Genomic DNA, 18662 nt, shown 5'->3' with positions numbered 1-18662 from the left:
GTTACGAAGTTCAGAGAGTCGATTTCAGTACCCAAATTTCAGAATTCTAAGTATTTTGGAACGTGACCCCCTTGACGGCCCGTCGTGCCCATGACGGTCCGTCGTGGGTTCCGTTGACTCAGACAGTTTTTCCAGAAATAATATCTGCTGCTCAAAACGACTAAACAGGTCGTTACACAAAAATTCTTAACATTGAACTTATTCTAGTTTTAATGTTATGAGTTCAGGTTCTCATATTTGTTTTAATTTTGCAAGTTTCACATTAAAATCAACACATGGATTGAAGAAGTTAATCGATAAGGATACTTTTAGGGGTCATTTGGTTAGAAATTAAATAAGCTATAAAGAGTTGAATATTAAAAAAATATTTTCTATAGGATGTGGTTTATCTCACTAAAATTGAATATACGGTGCAAATATGCATACCGACAGATCTATGGCCAGCATCAACATTTCACTATAACATCTAATTTTATTTGAAACTTATATTAATATTATGTTATATTAACATGTAATCTATAATAAAATTTGTATTTATCAACTAAATAAAATATTTGAAACAAACCACCCTATTATAAAGAAGGTTTGATGATATTTGAGTGTAAGAAGATGACAGTAATTGCTAGTATTGTTAAAGTGTTGATATAATGTTAAAAATTTGATTAATTATGAATAGAAAAAGGCTTCCCAAGAAAATGTGAAAACAGATCATTTTCCCATTTCTTTGGTAGAAAAATATTTTCTTTAGAAATGACTATTTCAAGTTAATAGTTGAGATAATTACCTAAAAATAAAAGAGGTATTAAATTTTCAAACCCTTTAGCTGGACAACATTTTCTCTAGTCAAACATAGAAAAATAACATTTTTCTTTTAAAAAAAGTTATCTTCCACACCAAACACACTTTTAAAAAGAAGGCTATATTTCAAATGAACAAAGAAAAGGGGATGGATTTAAGCTCCACCAAGATTGTCTTTTTAATTCAAGCCGCTCTGAGGTGACAATTTCTTTTACATAGATGCTTATCTTTTCTAATATAATAAAATTTGAAGTCATAAATATATGAAGAAGGAGATATAAAATCGAACCTCCTTTGAGATCATGTTCAGTAGGAAATATAGCACCCATTGCAAAATTATATCTCTCTGACATCCTTTGAAGTGTAGCAATCCATCTTTCAGCTCCATATGTTTGATGACCATAAACCAAGTCTTTAAAAATATCATAAACCTTATTTTTATCATCTACTTGAATATGTTCAATCCATGTAACCTATGAGGAAAGGAATAATCACGAAAGTAAATTAAAAATTAGATGGAACGTTGGAATTTTTTTTATTGGAATATAATAGCGTATGTTATGTTGGATTTTAAAAAGGTGTGAATGGAAAATGAAGAGTTGCGACTTTTATGAAGAGTTGTGACTTTTATGAAATGTTGCGACTTTTATGAAAAGTTGTGATTTTTATGAAAAGTCGTGACTTTTATGAAAAGTTGTGACTTTGAAGAAAAGTGACGACCTTTTGAAAGATTGTGACTTTTCCAAAGGTTTGTGACCTTTTCGGTAAGGCACAATAAGAACCTTTTCGCACTATCCTTTGTTTTCTATAAATTGAGGGATTTCCTCTCATTTTAATATAGAATTCATGGACTTCTTCTTCAACTACTAAATCTAGTATTCTAAGTGTACTTTACTACTATTGAGTGGTTCACTGACATCAGAGTTTTTTGGTATCTATACTCTGGTGATTGAGATCATTTTACCCTGGGAGCTCATCTTCCAAATCAAACCTCGGATACTAGAGGGGAATAATTTCCTTAAGGGGACACTGTGAGTTCAGTGGACTTGATCTTTTTCCTATTAAAAATTTTCCTGATTCTGGTACGTGTTTTACAAATTTTAGATTTGTGAATTAATTTGAGTTCTTCTATTCTTTTGTTCTTCACTGGTTCATTAGACTTGGTAACTTCGTGTTTCTGCGAGGTTTGTTGGAATCAGTAAGATTCTTTAGACACATATTAACAGCAATTCTTCTTTAAGAAAAATATTTCGTATATTTTTTTTAAATTTGTTTCTGATTCTAGTTTCGCTACTAGCTTTAATTTTCTAGTAGTGAAAATGTTCTTGAACTTTTATGTCTTAAAAAGATGTTGAAAGTTTTGTTCTAAGTATGTTTGAAATACAAGATGAACAACAATCTTAAGGAAATTATTATACTATTAGTATTTTTGGTATTCTACTGATTGAGAGAATCTGATCATGGAAGTAGAAGATAAATGCATTACTTCTCCATAATTCGTTGCTTTTTTTAGCAAGGTCGAAGTGAGAATGTAACAGAAAATTTTTATGATATTCTATTTCAAGATTACCAGGCAACCTTCTTATTAAATTATTTAAGGAGGAAAATAGTTTGTAAGAGTTATAATCTTTTATTTTTTTATTATGTGTATCTTTGGTAAAAGATCTGCAAACCATATGTTGTGGAATGAATTTTACTTCGCAAACATTGTTGCTTTTAAAATTCTTTAGTTTGCAAAAATGAGAGATGCATATTTTTGTTTGATAAAATAGTATGTCAAAATGTTATAGTTGGAATACTATTTGATAAGAAAAACATATATATGTGATAAAGAATATGTGTTATTCTGTTTGGAGAAAAAAAAAGACTTTTGTAGTTTTGTACTCCATGAGAAATGTTAGTGTGTCTGATTTTTGTAGACTAAAACTTTTGTGGTTTTATACTTTGGATAAATTGGACTATGCAATTGGTTTGAAGAATATGAAAACTTCACATAATAAGTCAGTGTTGTACTTTTGATTTTCTATAAACTTCAATGTAATATAAAAATAAATTGTACAATTTTTTTTGTCCTTATTGTTAGTATTTAAAATACTAAGTGGTATGTCTATTTATGATAGAGGAAAAATACCAGTGACTTAGATTTGTGATCTTGTATCTCTATGGAATAAACTTTGACATTGTGTAAACATTGTCAAAGAGAACTGCAGCACTATAATTCTTTCGTAGAATAATGTTTCCAACATTAAAATATGTGGAAAAATTATTTTCAAATACTTGAAAAATATATTTTGAGATCACATTTGAAATGTGGGGGTTATTTGCTTATGATTAGATTTGGTGTCTAATTTAACTTTGGAGCAAAAAATATGAAATTCAATGATACTTTTGTATTATGTTATACACACAAAATTTTTGGAGTGTATTTGGTATTGTGGTTGTTGATTTTCTCTATTACTAGTATATAGTGTGACTAATATGAAACATCCAAATTATATATATACTTGTTCAAAATAATTGTGTTCTTTTATGAAAAAAAAATATCACTTAAAATGTTGTGATTTTTCATGAAAAGATATGTCTATTATAATAAAAGTATTTGCATAGACATGAATATTGGTAAATAGTCATTTGTTATGTTTTTGTAAAAATAACATTTGGACTATATTGTCTTTATTGAACCCGATGAAACTGTGTTCATGGGTAGTTCTATAACAATCATATTGAAAGTTATGGAAATGTCCTTCTGAAAAGGACATTTGACAATCTAAACAATGTTTGTATCACACAAAATTGTAAGAAATAGGAACAAAATATTAGTGAGGAAAAAGCTACCTCGCGAAGAGCTTTTCAACTCAATGTTTTTATTTGTTCTTACTTGCTTGAGTCAATGTTTGTGACATGAACTCTTGGGGCATGTAAATTACAAAACCTTGTAAGAAAAACTGATCAACTTAGAAGTTTTGCCTAACTTTGAGTGCAATAAATAAAAATGTCAAGTTTTTGTTTAATCTAAGTATGTTGAGCATTCTAAGAAATCTGTTGAAAGGAATTCTAATCCCTTCGAATTGATTTACACTGACATTTATGATATGAAGTTAACACCATCTCATGGTGGGAAAAAGTATTTGTTACTTTTATTGAGAATTGCATTAGAAATGACTATTTCTATTTGCTAAATGGTAAGGATGAAGCAATAGAAATGTCTAGACAATGTAATATCGAAGTTGAAAATCAGTGTGAAAAAATATATAAGAAGTGATTAGAATGGAGAGTATAAATCTCATTGTGCAGAAATATGTTTGGAAAGTGAAATATCAAACTACTGCCATATTCACCTCAATCTAATGAAAAACCGAACGTTGAAAGAAATGATGGATGCATTATTTATAAGTTCGGGTTTACACAAAACTTGTGTGGAGGAACTATCCTTACTGCAAAAGGGATCAACAAAAAGTTTTGTCCTTTTAGAAAGAAAGCGATTTTGTTTGATCAGAATACAATCTTTTCCATATGAGAAATGGAAAGAAAGGAAATCCAACTTGAAATATTTCAAAGTGTGGGGGTATCTAGTCAAAGTCCAAGATCCTATTCCTAAAAGAATTAAAATAGGACCTATGACTGTGGACTGTAAAATTAGACTTGAGTAGTCTAGAGAAGGGTCTAAAAGGCCTAGGAAATGAAAAGGATAATGTACTTAATAAAGAGATTCAGAGGCTTAGTAAAATGTTAAAGGACATTTACTTCCTTCGAATATGATTTTATAACATTTTCTGTGTCTTTTGTAGACTCATCCTCTGGAAAGATGGTATCAATAAACAATATTGAAAGTTAATTGATCTTCTTCAAGAAAATAAACCTTTGGGTTCAAAATGAATCTTTACATGGAAAAATAACAGTTGATGGAACTGTTGAAAAATATAAAGCAAGACTTTGTGTCAAAGGCTTTAGAAAAAAAAATAAGATTTTGATCTTGTCGATATATATACTCGTTAGTAATTAGATTTACATCCATTTGGATGCAAAAATTATTACTGTGGTATATGACCTCCAAATTCATCAAATGTATGTGAAAAGAACTTTCTTAAATGTAGAATTGGAGGAAGAAATTTACATGGAACAACCCGAGGGTTTTGTGGTACCTGGTAAATAAAAGAAAGTATATTGGTGATATGTTGATCATCAATAGAGACACTAATGACATAAATGCTACTAACGTATGCAATAAAGCAATTGGAATAAAAATTATTGGAGTTGCTAATGCGATCTTAGATATAAGAATTCGTAGAACTCCATAATGTTTAGCATTTTCACGGTCTCATTGCATTGAAAAGGTACTTAACTAGTTCAAATATTTGAATGTCAATATTGTCAAGTGTCCGATAAATGTGAGCTTTGCATTTCAAAAGAGTGAAAACAAAAGTGACTCACAATTGGATTGTTCTAGTGTTTTGGGAAGCATGATGTATGTCATATAGTGTGTGCGATCAGATATAGCATTTGCTATTTTAAACTGAGTCGGTTCACAAGTGATCCCAAATAAATTCATTAGATGACAATAAATAGAGTTTTGGAGTATTTAAAATAATACTTAAAACTATGTCTTGCATTATAACAATATCCAACAATATTGAAAGATATAGTGATGCAAATTGAATCATCGGAAGAATGAAGTAAAATTCACGAGTGGATATGTATTTACTATTGGTAGAGGAGCAGTCTCTTAGAAATATTTCAAAAGAGACATGTATCGCTAGCTTTACAATGATCTTTGAGCTAGGTGCTCTAGATAAGGTCGGTGAATAAGTTAAAAGACTCTGGAATTTCTTAATAGATATTCTATTTTGGCCCAAACCATTGGCATTAGTATGCCTACACTTTCACAGTAAAGATGCAATAGGTAGGGCATAGAGCATGACGTATAACGGAAAGTCTCGTCATATACGACATAGACATGATACTGTTAGAAAACTACTCTCTAGTGGAATTATCAGAATTGACAATGTAAAGTCAAAGGATAATGTGTCGGATCCACTTACAAAAAGGCCTAACTAGAGAGAAAATTAAAAGATCATCTAAGGGAATGAATTTACGGCTTAGGACAAGTCATCATGGCGGTAACTCTATCTAGCAGACTGGAGATCCCAAGAGCTAGATTCAAGGAGAAAAACAAAGTTGTGAATGACGGTTCGGCATTGTCAATAAACTCAATCCATTCTCATGATGAAGACAATGCTCAGGGACAAGGATACAACATTAAGGCTTGTTAATGAGTTAATAAAGCTTAATGGTTTTAATGATTTGCTAAGTTTGGCAGAGTTGACCAAATAGTGTATCTACGCGATAACACGGTTAGAAATCACCTATGTGAGTGTGAAGTGTAAGCCGCTTCAAAGAAGATGATTGTCAAAAGCCCATCTCTCTATACACTCATGAAACCAGGAGGTGTTCATGGCTAAAACGAACACAACCGTAAGAACCATAAATGGTAAAGGGTTAATTGTGTGACATATGGTTGTCTAGGTATACACCAAAGTTTGACGGTTCAAAGATATGGCATCTACCGATTGACCGAGTATATACGACATATGTTCACTACGGAAAGTCCAAGGGGAAACCTACTAATCCAGATGCAATTAATTCTTGCTTGTAAAGTACACATACTTGTCCGTTTCTTTGTCTTCGAGTCATTCCCCATTCATGCAGGGGATTGTTGGATTTTAAAAAGGTGTGAATGGAAAATGAAGAGTTGCGACTTTTATGAAGAGTTGTGACTTTTATAAAATGTTGCGACTTTTATGAAAAGTTGTGATTTTTATGAAAAGTCGTGACTTTTATGAAAAGTGACGACCTTTCTGAAAGATTGTAACTTTTCCAAAGGTTTGTGACCTTTCCGGTAAGGCACAATAAGAACCTTTTCGCACTATCCTTTGTTTTCTATAAATTGAGGGATTTCCTCTCATTATAAAATAGAATTCATGGACTTCTTCTTCAACTACTAAATCTAGTATTCTAAGTGTACTTTACTACCATTGAATGGTTCACTGACATCAGAGTTTTTGGTATCTATACTATGGTAATTGAGATCATTTTACCCTGGGAGCTCATCTTCCAAATCAAACCTCAGATACTAGAGGGGAATAATTTCCTTAAGGGGACACTGTGAGTTTAGTGGACTTGATCTTTTTCCTATTAAAAATTTTCCAGATTCTGCTACGTGTTTTACAAATTTTAGATTTGTGAATTAATTTCAGTTTTTCTATTCTTTTGTTCTTCACTGGCTCATTAAACTTGGTAACTTCGTGTTTCTGCAAAGTTTGTTGGAATCAGTAAGATTCTTTAGACACATATTAACAGCAATTCTTCTTTAAGAAAAATATTTCGTATATTTTTTTTAAATCTGTTTCCGATTCTAGTTTCGCTACTAGCTTTAATTTTGTAGTAGTGAAAATATTCTTGAACTTTTATGTCTTAAAAAGATGTTGAAAGTTTTGTTCTAAGTATGTTTGAAATACAAGATGAACAACATGTGATAAGGTGAAAATTGTTTAAGATAATAAAAGGAGAAAACTATTCATTTGCTTTTGGTTTAGATTTAAATATCTAGGGCTTGAACAGTATAAATGGGTCGGGATTCAACATTGTTAAATTAATAATACTCATAGGTTTGTCGACTCTCATAGCACATGTTAAAAAGTATAGTTATTGAATATAATGCATTAAATACAACTTCTAAGAGTGTTCGCGGGGAATGTGCAATGTTATTTATGAGACAAAAAGATCATTTATTGTTCCAATAATGAGGACACTTTAACAAGTCCCTATCACACGTCCAAAAGTTAAATATTTGAAACATGAACAACATAACATAAGGATCTAAAATTTGATAAATCGAGAATTAAGATAGGTTTGATTATAATTCTATCATATGAAGACAAATAGACATCATAAAATATGCATCGGTACATTGTAACTTTTACTTATGTGACATGCTTTTTTGAAAATAAGCTACATGTAAATAGTGATATATCTTCCAATTGTTTGAGTTGTGCAAACAACCTCTTGTGAAAATGTAGGGTACAGTTATGTTTCCCTGTGGTCCGGCCTTTCGCCGGACCCTGGTATGGAAGGAGGTCAATACATTAAACTGCCTCTTTCAATAAAAAATGCAGAGAGAGATATTATTCTTACCATACTTCCTCCATTGCCCAAATCTTGAATTGCACAACCAGAAGAAAATTTCCAAGCATACGAAGGTACATTAGTTTGGGTCTCTTTGAATAAATCATATGAAACATCCAACATTATCCATGTTGTTTGATCAAGTTTTCTGCAACAACGTATGATGAAAAATTCTCTAGCTTCCACTAAAGGAGATAAAGTATGCAATTGTTTATACATCTGTTTTCAAGAACCAAAATATAATTATATTATTTTAAGAAGCAACTTTAATATTTATTTGAATTTAGTGGAAAATTTAAAATAATTAATAATTTACCAATTGTATAGAGCCTTCAATATTCGAAGGATTAACAACATCAATATTCCTAGCTTTTCTGTCTATAGTTGGAAACATGTTCATCCATTTGATCTGCATATACAAACTCAATTATTTAAATATATAATTGATGATTAAATAATAACATTTTTCACCTCAAAATAATTTCAAGTAATGAGAGTAGTTATTTAAATACTCTTTACTCATGTTGGTGGCTCCATTTAAACTTATCATAATCAATATTGTATGGGAGAAAATTAAAAACTTAAATGGCCTATTGAAAAAATAATTATAAATTTGAAGTCGTTAAAAAAATTTGAAGTTTTCAACAATAGTCCAAAAAGTGGCTAGCACACACAATTTTTACTCTGCTATGTATAACTAAACAAACCTAAGACCCTATTACTAACATGTCCTAAATTCGTATGAGCCTAAGCCCAAAGTATACAATATCACTCGCAAACTAAATTGTTATAGCATGAAATCGTTAAAAAAAACTTACCGGGTCAAGAAATATTGGGATCAACTCAGTTGCGGTCATTGGCACAACTCCAAAATGCTTTGATGATTCAATTTGAGTAGTGGATGATTTATAAGGACGATATGAATTTGGAAACTTTCTATCATAACTCTGACAATGTATAAAACACGTTTCATCACCTGATGATTTTACCCAGACAGGATTATTCACATCCAAAAGTACAGCATTTCTTTTATACCAGCATCAACAATATCAAAAATTGATTTTCCCCTATTGTCATGATGAATGCCATAATTTCCTTGTGGTAATGAGGACATAATTGGGATGTTATTGTTATTTATTAATTATGCTTGAACATTATTGTCTTCGTTATGATTATTTTCTTGATCAAAAGGAATGGGAGATCCACATATAATTTGGCTCAATAAGCAATCATTTGAGGAATCTAGTGGAGATCCAAGAGTAGAACTCAGTGGTGCCAAATTTGAATCTATCCCAAAAGATATTCCACGAGAACTTGAGATGATTCTTGATATTCTTAAGTGCTGCAAAATAGAAAAAGTGAAGCTATATAATTCATCATGAATAGAAAAATGAAGCATATCATTGTCACTTAAAATTTTGCAAGAATCCTATTAGTAAGCCAAGGAAAAGAGGAAATAAGAAGCATTGTAAAAAATATGATAGCCACAAAATCCCAGTATCCATCTTAAACATTTCAAATAAGAAGAAAATATTTGATCCCAACCAGTATAAAAATATTTGGTGTCAAATTTACATTTCGCATTTTTATTCTTGCATGTGTGTTGAGATGCTTTGCGTATATCATAAGTAAACTACGAAAAACACTCAGTCGACATAAAAAGGAAGAATAAGGACAATTCACCCCCACGCCCTCTTGCATTTTTAATAGTAATCAGAGCAAGATCCGTAACTTATTTCCTAACATGAAGTGAGAAAAGATCATGTAAAACTAAGTTAATATTGAAGCATTATTTCAAAAAGGAACTTGACAAATAACATGTAGTTGTTTCAATGAGAAACATTTCTCTCGTTGGGAAGTAAAAATGGAAACATCCATAAAATCTTATGATGTTAGAGTGTGGAGAGTTATTACAACCCTATTCCTCTTACCAATAAGTTAACTAGTAAGAAATATTTTATCGACAAATCTTCCCCTGAATAGCCCTTTTCTCAGTTTTGCTATTACGCATTCAAATTTCATTTTTCTTATATACCGAGATGGGTTTGGAGACTCAAGCCTATTTCTACTAGTTTCAAATCTAACTCCAAAGAACTCATCAAGTCAACATGGGTACCTACCAAAAAAGTAATTATAGGACCACCGCAACAAGTCAAAAAGAAAATGATATTTTCTTAGTGCATGTTCGAATCATGTGACAGGCAACAAAAAAACTATTTAAATTTATTGAAGATTTTAAACGAGGAAATAACTCTAAAGGAATTGTAATTGGTATAAGGTAATTTTACTTTCAATGAGTATTGCAATATTACTTATGTTTATCTTGTTCTTGTGAATAGATCAAAATACAATCTTCTGAACAAAACAACTATGTGACGCGAAGCTTAAAGTAAGATTTAAAAATCATGACGTGTTATTGAAGGCAACACCCAAACAACTCTACTGGCTGGAATTAGAGACAAAAATGTATCCGTCCTAGACTCCATCAAAAGCATAAGTGAACACATTTTTCTAGCCTAAATATTAGGAAATCCTTGGATTTTAGCATAAGGAATTTGGTCATTCATGCATGTGTCTTATTGAAATACAAGCTACACATATCTGGACTGCCTAAGCAATATCATACCAAATACCGTATCTGCCATGCATGTCCAAAGGGTAAGAAAACTAGAAATTCTTTTTATTTCAAAAGATATTGTCTGTACTATGAGCATCGATGAAAAATTATGTGCATTTATCATTGTTGATTTATTTGGGTTATATTTGTTGATCATAAAGACGATACTTTGAAAAAATTAGAGTTCTTCTGTGATAAAGTACAGAAAGACTTGGATACTACATTACTTCTATATGAAGTGATTATGTAGGAGAATTTGAAAATAAGGCATTTGAAAAGTTTTGTAAGGAGCAAGGCTACTCTCACAATTTTATCTTTTTCAAGATCTCCTCTCAAAATGGAGTCGTAGAATGAAACAACAAAATTGTGACCTAAACCTTCATGAGAGGCACCAACACTAGCCTGGAATGATAGAACCAACTATCTACTAACATGACATCAACTAAACAACAAAAAGGGAGTAGTTTTCAACAATATCATAAATAAAAACCATTATCCCCAAACCTTGGGGAAGTAACACCCTAGAAACTAAAACTCATGTACCAAACATCTACATTGTCTAGGATGTGGAGATGCAAGCCCAAAACAATAAGAGTCTAAGTTTGGAAAATGAACTAGAGGGAATAGAGGAATCTATAGTAGCTCAGATGAAGTTGCTCACACTTGGTTTTAACAAGTGTTAGAATCACAATTGAGGTTGCGAAGAAGCCGCCAAAATTTGTCATATACTCAAAAAGAGAAAGAACAAATGAACTATCAATACACAAAATTCAAAAGTGTACTAATAGATCATCGGCCAACTCCAGTGATATAAAATATGAATGGATGACCATAACATACAAAAATAAATAACATATGCAATAAACATGATCAACATCATTACAACATAGCCAACCTAGTTCACTCATGGAACCCACACACAAATAATCACATGTACTAGGTGTTGTACTTGGGCAGACCATAAATAGGAAACAAACAGTCATCACCTACCTCAAATAAACCGCAAAATGCTCTAAAGAACTTGAGCTTTTCCCTTGTTATGATACCTAGCTTATCCTTGGTCTAGGAAATATCAATATAACGCATAATTATACCCAATTGACCTAAATACACATGTATTTTATCCTAATACCACACCGCAGGTTTTCCACCATTTTACCAACCTAAACTCTCCCCTAAAGTAATCACCATTTATTCTAACGCCTATAAATCGAATAATCAACCCCTAGGGCAGTCATAATTACCTTTACTTATGATAATGATGGAAATAGAAGAAACTCACCCTCGATTTCCCCCCGCTCTTCCTTAACACAAGATTGCAAAATATTGAGTTGTTTTAGGAATTTTCTACATTTATTGCGACTTAACCTCACTATAGAGGCCTAATACCACTATAAAAGGAGTTAAATTCACCTTATAGCGACATAGGCTCAAAACTACTCCAAAATTAGATTATTTCTCAACACACCTTTAAACCTTTATGTTCCAAACCAACCCTTTCAAGCTAAGTCCCTTATTGGGAGTTTTATTTGCCTGAATTTACTTATGAAAAGTCCCTTGAACTGCTTATCGTCTTAGTAATAAAAAAGGTTTTGTTAAAGTCACATCAACTTCAAGTCTTCGCAACTCAGACTACAAATTTCGTATGTACGCTGATGCTGATTGGACTTCTTGTGGATGGGATATTTTGAGAGCATTGTATGTATGTAGTGTCTAGTTTAGCACCAAGTTTAAGTATAATTCTCATATAATGTTATTGAACATTATATTACACCTTGGGGGATTTATGAAATTAAAGGTAATGATTCTTGCAAATTTGGTGATAAGAGGAAGGTTGTGAATCTACAAATTTAGCAGAAGCATTAACAGCTAAACATGACAAATGTTAATTAAAGAGCAAAAGTATTAAAGGTTTACCTCCTCTCTCATCCTTTGACTTTCCGTTTTCAAATTTTCTAAATTACGCATTCTTTCTTCTTCTCCAATGGATGGACCATCACATTGTGGGCACATATTATTTTTCTTCTTCTCTTTCATTGCCATAATCTCACAACGGAAAAATTCATTTTCTTTTCGAAGAGTATAGTTGTCTAATTTGTCATCTTTTGCATGAGGAAATATATATTTAACACAAATTAATCACATATATCTAGGAAGTCAAACAAAATCTTGGGATATTATCATTTTTCATTCCTAAAATTTAGAAACATTTTGACTTTGGTCCTTTTGATATTTGAAAAAAAATCATTTAGATTGAAATTTAATTGATATGTGTGTTTCTAATTCTTTTATGTAAAGTTGTATGTCGTAAGAACTATTTTCAAAACGATATTATCATTAAATATGAACTAACAATACAAGCTTAATATAAGACTTAATTAATTAAGTCATGGGGAGATCAATAATTATAATAAATTTGGGAATATTTACAATAAGAATCAAAAGTGCACATTTCATTAATCGAAGGTATATGTAAATAATAATTAAAGGACCAAAACTACAATTAATTCTTTTTAGAAAAAATGTGTAAAAATTATTAATCTTTTCTCCATCTTTGCTTAAAAGTTCAAATTTTTGCTCTCACATGAACAAACATACATTTTCTTTCTCATATGCAATATATATTTTTGATGGATTATTTCTACATGGATAAAAAAATTTAGCCCACAAAAATATTATCTATCCACCACATTCAAATTTTGAAAGATTTGGCTACCCATATTTTCATGGGGATCAATTGGGGTGCAACTGAAGGTAGCAGGTTTAGAAGTTGGTTGATATATATCTAATAAAATCACACAAAGTGAGATTCGGAAAAGATATAATATTTGTAGATTTTACTAAAACTTGAGATGTTAAATGTAGCCCTAAAGAAGAAAAAATATAGTTTATACGATAATTAGAAAAATAACAAGAAAATAAACTAAGAAAAGGAGTTTTTTGGTTAAAGTTGGGAGATTGGGTAGTGGTCCATTTTAAGCTCAACTCATCCCAAATAATCTATAACGCTCTCATTTATTTATTCATCCCACTTTTACTAGTCTCAAACTAGTTCAACCCACCCATTTAATATTTTAAGATCACTTTCATTCATCAATGAATCCCAAAAAAAAAAGCATTAGTTTCTAGTGTTTTTCTTTAACTAAATTCCCAAACTCCAATAGAAATACAACATGACCATTTAGTAATTTTCTTGATAAGTTTTGGAAAATGTTAAAGGACTTTATCCATTTTGAATAATTAAAGATGATTCTATCACTTTTTTTATTGAGTTACCAATTGGATTGAAGGCTGAATAAAAATACTTTTAACTTTTTTAATCAAATTCATATATTACTGAGGCAAATAACTTATTTCAAATCTATTGATAAATTCAATAAGACAAATAAATAAATGATTCAGAAAAATAAAAGTAAAATACATCAATAATAGAATTAGTTGTATAAAGAGGAAACAAAATTAAAAAGGTGAGGAAGTAAATGACCTAATGACTAGTATAGTAAGAAATTGTTATATTTAATTACACATGCAAAAACTTTAACAAAATTTAGAGAAGCAATTAGGGGCCTAACCGAAGCGATTCAATAGTCTTGCCATGGAGTCGTCTCTACTATTATCTACTCATTTTTTTAGTGTTTTTTAATCAATTATTAAAAAAATACATAATAACTCTTCATTGGAAGTAAATAACAACAACAACAACAACAACAATAATAATAATAAATAAGAAAACAGAAATCAATTAAGTATAATTAATCAATAAAAAGACTAATTAATTAGATTTACCTTTGTTTGCAATCTTTTGTTTTGAAACCAAGCCATAATCTGTTTAGAGTCAAGCCCAACTTTTCTGCCCAATTGGTTTTGCTGGTCCTCGCTTGGACGTTGACATTCCTCGAAAAATCTTCATTCAAATATTCACAAGAAAATATATTATTAACTTAATATTTTTTAAAAAAAATATAAAGCTAAAAATGAAAAGATTAATAAAAACCTTTTTAATATAATAAAATATACGGTTAATTGGTAAGCAAGTTCTATCATTAATTAGGATCTCTGGTTCTAGTGGCAGAATTAAAGTTGTCCTCGGTAGAGAAGATTTTACCACTGAAATGAACCGAATTCCCAATGGAATTTAGATTAGTAGGCATTACATACTGATCTAGGTATTGAGGAGTGATAACTATGTATTTATCTTTTTTAAAAGAGGCCTCGTATTTGCTTGAAACTTGTCCCCACCCCCCACCCCCAACATGAGACTTTTTCATACAAAATATGAATTAATTGGGTCCTAAACTGGGACTTTCCAATTCAAATACTTATTAGTTGGACCTAAAGTAATTTTTTCTCTGCAAATCTGAATTAATAAGACTCCAAGTTAAGATATTTTGATGTAAATTTAAATTAGTTGAGCCTCAAAAAGGTATCATATCAATCCGAAAGTAATTGTTTTTTTTTTCTGTATGTGTTGGCAAAAAACATTAAGACATTAAAATTAAAGAAACTCATCTCTTTATGGTAAACTTTTTAATGAATAATCAAGAATAATCAAACCCATTTTTGTATGTACATAGTAGATCAATCATCCAAAAAAAACTATGTTTGAATCATTTTAGCAATTCAGTCAAAAACAATTAATAGCAAAATCAAAATATAGATCTTTTACTAAATATGAATGAGATTATTAACGAAAAAAAGGAAAACATAAAATCAATATAAATTAATGCAACAAAGTAAAAAATAAATTATCATTCCGATAATGAGTTTTTATTTAATCACTCATATCTCTTAAGAAAATAACATCATATCTTCAAGCAGACGAAACTTAAAAACTTGAACATACATGGAGGTTTAATTTTCTATTTGTCGTTTTTGTAAATAAAATTGTTCTTACTCTTCAAGTTGTTGAGTTTTCTCCACATCATACTTGTGGCAATGTCTTTGTCTTTTTGGGGTGGTCGATGATTCTCCAACTTGTTTTTTCCCAGAATCTGTCATTTTTCTTTGCTAAATTTTTGTTCAATAAAAAAAATTAACAAAAAAAAACACAAAAAGAAAAAGTCTTAATATAATTGTTTACCAATCAATTTATATAAGAAATAACTAAGACAAAGAGAAAAAGAGATATATAAAAGAGATTTTTACACACCTTTCGATTAGTAAGGCTTGCTATTTATATATTGTCTACGCAATTTACATTATAAATTAAATATCATGAATGGAAATAATATTATGACATTTTGAGCCATAGGTTAAATTCCATAAATAGATATATAATTATGACTTTTTGAATCATGAATATAAGAAATATAAATATTTTTATTTTTCTATTATATAGAGGAGTAAAGTGAAGGATGACCAAGGGCATAAATGTAATTTCATGCAAATAAAAATCTATTAAGAAAAATAATACATAATTTTAGAAATATTTTTTTATATATGAAGTGAATAGTGATCAAGGGCAAAAATGTAATTTCACACTAACAAAAATCTATCAATAATGATAACAAGAAAATTAAATAGTTCTAGAAACATCTCAAGTTATTATTATTACCATTAACTTATTTTGTTATTACTTCACTTTTTTTCTTTTGTGAGTTATTGTGATATCTATTTTATTATTACTCTATTTTACTATTACTTCAATTTAATTCTTAATATTTTTTCAATTCATTATGCTTATTTAAAAATATTACTTTTTATATAAAAATTTATCATGAATTAAGTATTGTCATCTTTATTTTGGTTCTAATTAATATACTTGAAAATAAATAAGTGTGATATAATTAATTATATAAATTAGATCGGAATTAAAGAAAAAAAATGTTAAAAAGTAACTTAACAAATAAAAATGAATAGAATGATATATTTGTATTAAAGACGACCAAGATTAACAATTTAATTTCATACTAACAAAAATCTTTCAAGAATAAGTAATTCTAAAAACAAATTTATATATATGAAGTGAATAATGATCAAAGGTAAACATGTAACTTCATGCAAACAAAAATCTATGAAGAATGATAACAAGAAAATCAAATAGTTCTAGAAATATCTTTAATTATTCTTATTAATTATTACCTCATTTTTGTTATTTCTTCATTTTTTTATTAGTTATTATGATATCTATTTATTATATAAAAGTAAATAAATTATGATTATGTTTAATTCTTAATAATTATATATCAAGCATAATATTAGGTAAAATCGGTGAAAATTAAAACTAAAATTTAAATGTATATTAAAATTTTGTTTATTGAAATTTTTTTAATTTTTTGACTTTAAATATGATATATAAAAAATTAAAATTCAGAAATTATTTTCTTAAAATTAAATTAAAAAATAAGTTCATATAAATCGAAAAGGATTAATATCTAATTTGTTACATATTTGAAAATTACATAAAAAACAAGCTTAAAAACGCAATGTAATAGTTTAAGATATTTTTATAAAAACATATTTAAAAAACATAATGTAATTTGGTTGACTCTCTTATTTTTATCAAAACAAAAAAAAAGTTACATATATTATTTGAAAATAACGTAAAAACTAAGAAGTATTATGAATCACAGTAAAATGACAACTAAAAATATGTGAAAACCATATAAGAAATTTCATTGGTTTTCCTAAAATTACTTGTATCACATAAAATGAAACAAATAGAGCATCAAAAAAAGTGGTAATAGATTTATAATAACAATACAATCAAACATATTTTCTTTAATGACATGTGTATCCTAATAATGATGTGACATTTAATTTGGACGCACATTTTTTATAGATTTTTTTTAACAGTGTGAAATTTTCATCAAACCAAAAATATCTAATAAACAATGGGATTTTAGTTATTTTAATAGTATTTAAGGGTGAAACAATAATTGTATAATTAATGACCAAAATGAAAATCTAGAAGAATCTGTACATGTCTTTACTTTTAAAATAGACCCATAAAGATATTTTTATAAGTAAAAATTAGGCAAATCACATACTCTAAGGGACAAATTACATTGTATCCCTATTGTATCCATATTTACCAAAAATCTCTTTTCAGAGTAATCCGGATACTTAGAATAAGATAACGATACTTAAATTATAGTGGGCGGATACTTTAATTATTTGCTTGTTTTTAATAGTTACGGCGCAATAAAAGGGATAAGAATTATTCCACAATTCACGTGACGTTCAACAAATTAAGCGTCTAATCTGCATAAACATCATGTACTAATTTATCTCATTATTGAATTTCAAATATTTAAAACTTCGGACTATGAATAAAAAAAAAGTCGAGCTTTTTTAAAAAAATCAAGAACGCAATTTGTGAAGATTCAAAAATGAATACTTCGGTCTTGTTACGACATTCTGGAATATGGGAAAGTGTTGTTATATATGAGCATACAAAAGTGATTGGATAGTGGTTAGGGAAAATATTTCGTTCATGAATCTTATTTCAGTAATTTGCGGCATGAGCTGGGTATTGATAAATCGAAAAAAAAAATATCGATATCAGATATGTTGTTGAAGGTAATTCGTCTCCATTGTGTATTCGAACTGATATGGGTTTAAAATTGTACATAGAAATTAAGAATCATGAGGTTGGATTCGGAACGTATCCTCTACGCATTGATACTTCAGATAAGGTGTTGAAGAGATACTTAATTTCGATGCAACAACAGGCGTCATCATGTGTGTTGAAGAGATACTAAATTCTTGATGATTATTTTTATTCTTATTTTATGCTTGATGTGTAATAATGTTTCTGGATTTTATTAATTTGCTAATAAGATTTGAACTTTTTCATTTGATGTGATTAAAACCATGTGAATGTTTCAAGCTACAAAATGTATATTGATACTAAATAATACCGAATTTTGACTATATTATATAAAGTTTAAATAAATTGACAAATTTATAACTTGTCTAATCTCATTTCCATATAATGGTAAATATATATTGTATCTGATAACAAAATTTTGTTATTCAATGCAAAACAACAAGCGATACTAAATATATACAGAATAGTATATGATTCAATATGCTGAACGATACTCAATATATTCATTACATA

The 18662-nt window shown here is 29.2% G+C and overlaps 1 pseudogene; it reads right to left on the bottom strand.

The window, feature by feature from the left end:
- Window positions 1-917: 917 nt before the first annotated feature.
- Window positions 918-15600, bottom strand: LOC107025051 (annotated as a pseudogene).
- Window positions 15601-18662: the final 3062 nt, after the last annotated feature.

Source organism: Solanum pennellii, chromosome 7 (genome assembly GCF_001406875.1).
Source record: "Solanum pennellii chromosome 7, SPENNV200".
NCBI lineage: Eukaryota > Viridiplantae > Streptophyta > Magnoliopsida > Solanales > Solanaceae > Solanum > Solanum pennellii.
Note: the sequence above shows the minus strand (reverse complement) of the source record. Positions and strands in the feature narration are given on the sequence as shown.